The sequence below is a fragment of the Triplophysa rosa genome, linkage group LG10 (genome assembly GCF_024868665.1).
Source record: "Triplophysa rosa linkage group LG10, Trosa_1v2, whole genome shotgun sequence".
In the NCBI taxonomy this organism is placed as follows: domain Eukaryota; kingdom Metazoa; phylum Chordata; class Actinopteri; order Cypriniformes; family Nemacheilidae; genus Triplophysa; species Triplophysa rosa.
In genome coordinates, this window is record NC_079899.1 from 7,747,531 (window position 1) to 7,753,283 (window position 5,753).

Genomic DNA, 5,753 nt, shown 5'->3' on the forward strand with positions numbered 1-5,753 from the left:
TCGACGGCATATCATCTGATGGTTCAGGCGGTACAAAACTGCATTGAGCATGGTGTCTTTGACACGGACATTCATCCAGCCAACATCTTAATCAACACCAACACTTTAGACCTCAAGCTAATTGACTTCAGCTGCGGTCAGCTCTTCACCGCTGCTGGCTACCAGAAGAATGACTATAGAGGTGAGCCGACAGTAGCGGTGTGCAAAGGCGTATCTCTTGCGAGCGTTTCACAGATTCACTCTGACACTCAGAAATGTCTTTCTTACAGGTGCACCTTCTTATTGCCCACCCGAGATCTTAAGCAAGCCCAGGTTTCATGCCATCCCTGCAAACGTCTGGCATTTAGGATTGATCCTCTACGAGATGGTGAACGGGTCTTTGCCGTGTACAGATTCAGCAGAGATCCTGTTTGAGAATCCTTATGTATCCAAAGGTGAGTGAAAAGCACTACTGAGAATAAAATGAATCATTGATAAGCATGACAGAAACATTGGGGACTGACCCTAAATGTTTACTACTGAGAGTAGTAACAGAGACTTGATATACTTCAGTTTAGGTCATGAGAAATTATATAAGGTGAAGCCGCGTGATCGACAATGACTATCCAGCTCTCTTTCTTAATCTTCTACAGAATGCCGTAGTGTTGTTAAGATGTGTCTAGCCCATGATCAAGCCAAACGACCAATGCTAGAGCAGATCGTACAGCACAGATGGTTTTCAGGCACCAGGAGCTTAAGATGTGAGTTCAGTTTGTCGTAGTTCAGGTAACTGACAGATCAGAACATAAATATGATAATTGTTTCTCTTTTTTAAGGATGTTAGAAAAGAGCTGGACACATCACTGCAGGAAGAGGACCAGGGGCCGGATTCACAAAATATTCTTAAGAATAAAATTCTTCTTAACTGCCATCTTTCTTAAATTATAATACCAGCTTGACCAGATAAAAACTGGGCCAAACCCCTCTATAATCAGCCTGCTTAACCAGCTAAAATCAGGCTGACAAACCAGCTTGAAACCAGCTTAGGCTTTTTTTCAGCAGGAATGCGACTCAAAACAGAAAGGGTCACAAATATAATGACACACAAAACGTTAGCTAACATTTTAGCTAATGTGTGATCATTAATGCCTTTAACCAAAGTCAGTTTACGGAAGTCGTGCCACTCGGCAGCCATGTTTGCAACGCCTCTGGGCAGCTATTTACATCATAGCAAGTCAACAGTCATATCTCCTTGAATGGTGGAAGGCACATATTTCTAAAATCGCTGTCAAAAATCATAATTAAATAGCATATTTCTCATCAATAATTAAACCTGACATGGACTGTACCATAACTTTCATTTGCTAAAAATCAAATTTTTAAAAGTCGCTTCAGCTACTGTGCATGCGCACAGGCTGACAAGTGCCTCACAAGAGCCCCCAGAGAATTGTCTTTATTAATTGAAGATTGGATCTTTTTACTGAAAGGCGGGACTTTCTTGTGTTGAATTCGTCCCCATTCTTTGTAATGGCAGTGATGCATCTTGTTAATATAAATTATCTTCGGTTTAACACATCACATGCTAATACTGTATATTTACAGAGGAGAATTCAAGGTGCATGTTATACAAATTAAGATTATTGTATAGATAAATATACTGTTACTTCACAAGCAGGTGAGTGTAGTCCTTGACAAAGCATATGTCATTTATTCTTATGATAAAAAGTATGTTCTTAAGAGAACATTTGTGAACTTCTTAAGAATTGTTCGAGAATCGCACTTAGTAACATTCTTACCAACCTGGTATAATTTATTGTTAAGAATAGTCGGTAACGCTTTAGATTACGGCCCGCAATGTACCGCATAATTAAAGAGGATTTACAGCATAAGTAATTGTAACAATAATGTACCTCTACAGTACATATCTGTAGATAAAGGGGAACAATATGCAAAGTTTGGGGAGTAAAGGGGTAAGAGGAAGAAAAATTATTTATGAGGGAACTGCATGCCATATAAACATCCAAATCAAACCGCTCTTGAACANCAAGCTATTTTCAACACTTTAGATTGGTTAATAATTTGTAAAAATAACAGACCCACATGGGGACTGACCAATAGCATCGATTTGTGAAAAAATATGAAATTGACCAAATTTGGAAATATGAGGTTTCCGCCTGACAGCGACGATATATTATATGAGTTGATAATTAAAATGTATAAATTAATAATAATCATAGCATTTCAATTAATATAACTATATTCGTATAAAAAACAACTTTAATATGTAAAGCATTTTAAAGTAATGAAGTATACAAATTGATCTTATTGTAAACCTATATAGCCTAAATAATTTAAATTCAGCTGATTCTGTATTGATATAGTCAGTAGCTGCCTTCTCAAACTGTCACTTCAGCCGTGTTTATTTCTGCCTTGTAAATGTGTTTCAATTTATGATATTTTTGCATAATGATCTCGTCATCTTCAACAGGAAAGTGAATTGCGCTGATACTCGCGAGAAGTCAGTCAAACTGATGATGCTTTCCATGCAGGGCCGCATTAACGCAAGGGCTTACCGGGGCTTAAGCCCAGGGCCCGTCACTGCAAGGGGGCCCGGCCTCTACACAAATATATATTTTTAAATTACATATTTAAACTAATTATCTACGTCTCTGAGTTGTGACGCGTGGCGCAGCCAGCGGTGCAGTAGATCGTGTGAAAAATAAGTGCTGGCTCCAGGAGCAACCCAAACTGCGAAAAGAGTGGAGGTGATTGGTGGATGCGGACATCCTTAGCGCGCCAATCATCCCATAGGTTTATGTGCAGGTCATTCAAAAATTAAAGCCATTTGATTGGTAAGATCAGATTGATCAGATTTCCAATGATTGTGTCAAATTTACATTTCATGACCTTAACCATGGGAATGATTATGTTGGGAAGTTGAAGAGCTGCTAAAATGTCGGGTTTTGCCAAAAAATGTGAGAGAGGGGCTCAAAAAAGGAAAAACTTAAGAGACAAGCAGCAGCGAAGACAGGAGTTACTTAATAAGATTCCAAAGTTATCAGGATATTTCACAAAAGCTGACGAAGACGGAGTTGACCGGGCCCATGAAGGGTCATCCTGCCCGCCAATTTTACGTTAGTTTGACTTAATGCATACTCATTTTGTATTTACACAAACTCTATGTTTATATATATTCGCTATATACAAGCCAAATTGTCTTAATGAAATGGCTAATGCGTCGATTTTTTTCGAAATCGCCCATTTCAGAGAATTTACTAAAAATGAGACGAACAAAAAAGTGTTGTAGCATTGCTTCAGCTACTATGGAGAAAACAATTGCAGTCGGTGTTTCCTGTAGCTCAGTAAGAGCACGGCGTTAACAACGCCAAGGTCGTGGTTGGATCCCAGGGGATTGCACATAATTAGAAACAAATTTATAGGGTAATGTAAGTCGCTTTGGATAAAAGCGTCTGCCAAATGCGTAAATGTTTCCTAATGTGGACATAGCTTTCCGTATTTTCCTGACATTGCCTGTTACTAACGCCAGCAGGGAACATTCTTTTTCCAAACTGTCTTTAGTCAAAAACTTGTCTTCGTTCAACAATGTTGCAAGAACGACTGAACAATCTAGCGTTGATGTCCCTGGTATGTGACTGCGGTCAAGCCAGCCGCGGTTTGAAAATACACGGTCAAGCCAGCCGCCGTTTAGGTTCAGATGCGCGCTTATTGAGTGGTTTACGGTACATTACGGGAACACCGCTTGTAAAGCTTTATTTAAATGTAGATGTTCCGCGTCTCTTGTCAATAACANATAAGGAATGAGGCTTGATACTCTTCCCCGGTATATACACTGACCCTGACTGAGGACATAAAGCTAGAAAACACCAAGAGCGAGCTGTTAGATGAGAGAAAGCATTTTAAACTTTAAAAACTGTAAATACGTCTTTACAAAATGAAGAGCTTGGACACAAATGGACTAATGTTCACCTTATCAAAGAGTTCAAACACTTTGGCGCTGGGCTGGTGAATTGTGCATACGACCGTCCGACCCCCTTGAGCGAGAGCTTTCATAAGAGAGACCACCTGATAGCATGATGAGCTGTCCAATCCACTTCAGGGGAACATTGCAAAATAAAAAGGAAAATGACAGAGTCGGCAGACATTGACGAGTTAAAATATTATTTTAAAAGCTCTTTGTCAGAGCCGTGGTGCAGCAGTAACGCAGGTGTTCCTGATACATCACAGCTGCTCCCATGAGAGCACAGGTTTAAATCTGGCCTGCGTCAAGTTCCCATCCAGTTCACCCTTAATACCCTCAATAAATGTTATAATAATACGTAAATAAATGAATGTAATATAATATATATTTTTAAATCGCCATAGTTCTGCTTAAGCATTGGACCAGACAAGGTTAAAGTCAAGAGGTGAGTCTGGATCAGAATCTTGACATTGCCAAAGCCGTATTAATAAGTCACATTTGAAAGGCAACATTGAAGAAGGTGAAGTTCACCCAAACATAAAAATGCTGTCATCATATATTCACCCTCATATCATTCCAAACCTTTATGTGACTCGTTCTGGTGTGGAGCACAAAAGAAGATATTTTGAGAAATGTCTCAGTGGTTTTGTGTCTATGGAAGTCAATAGGGTTCAGAATTGTTTGGTTACCAACATTCTTCAAAATATCTTTTGTGTGTTCTGCAGAGGAAAGAAAGTGGATACTTAACTTGGTGGATACCTGAATTTTGGCTAATCTATACACTGAACAATATAAAAACATGAAGTGTCCTGTTTAACCGCACATAGCTCTGACATCATAAGGATGTTTATGAATGATCATGATAATGGCACTGCTGTTACGTCAACTACAATACAGTTTTGCCCTCCATGAAGGATATTCTGTTTATCCTTGGCTAAACATAGCAATTATGTAAATGCCATTTCTGAAATACCGTTTTACGTCAAAACAAATTTAGTTTGTCCCTCTCCAAAGACTCAGAGAAACGTTTTTGTTCTTGGAGGGAAATCCCAGTGGAAGACATAGTCAGAAATCCTCAGATGAAAAGCGTAATAGAGTCCATAGAGACCAGGTCACAACTGTCAAACCAAACCCCAACGGGGCAAAGCTCTTAAGTGAATATGCAATTAAATCGCATCCACACATTACAAGGACATAACAGAGAAACCTCTTGCACGTCGGCTTTCGATTTTGCTCTTTCACACGATGAGGGTTCTATTTTTGGCTCACGTCATCATACTGTGCCACTCAGAGGGGTCTAATTGATATGGTCCTTCTATGCATATCATTACACGTGTGCACATGCAGGAGGCTCACCTTGTGGGCTCATCAAAAAACATGACGGGTGGGTTGTTGACAAGCTCCAGAGCGATGGCGAGTCGTTTTCTTTGCCCCCCGGATAGGTTAGATGTGCGGGTCTTGGCACATTCTAACAAGCCGAGTGCCGTCAGGATTTCTCTCACCTAAACAGCAGCATAACATACATGCATAGAGCTGTTCAACGATTAATCGCGATCAATCGCATCCAGAATAAAGGTTTGTGTTTACATAATATACTGTATGTCTGTGCATTGTGCATATTTGTTTTCTATTTATAAACACATACACATACTGTAGGCCTATGTGCATATTTAAGACTATAAGTTTTAAGAAATGTTTATGTATAATTTAAACTATATAGGCCTATTAATATAAATATATACATGCAAATATTTCCTAAATATAATATATATATATATATATATACAGTATATAT

At 39.0% G+C, this 5,753-nt stretch overlaps 1 long non-coding RNA gene across 1 annotated transcript; it reads right to left on the reverse strand.

Moving 5' to 3' along the window:
- Window positions 1-3,792: 3,792 nt before the first annotated feature.
- Window positions 3,793-5,455, reverse strand: LOC130559856 (uncharacterized). The gene is made up of 3 exons (XR_008963622.1): window positions 5,315-5,455; window positions 3,967-4,090; window positions 3,793-3,853 (listed from the first exon to the last, which is right to left on the reverse strand). It is a non-coding gene; the product is annotated as an uncharacterized LOC130559856 (long non-coding RNA).
- Between the last annotated feature and the right edge of the window lie 298 nt (window positions 5,456-5,753).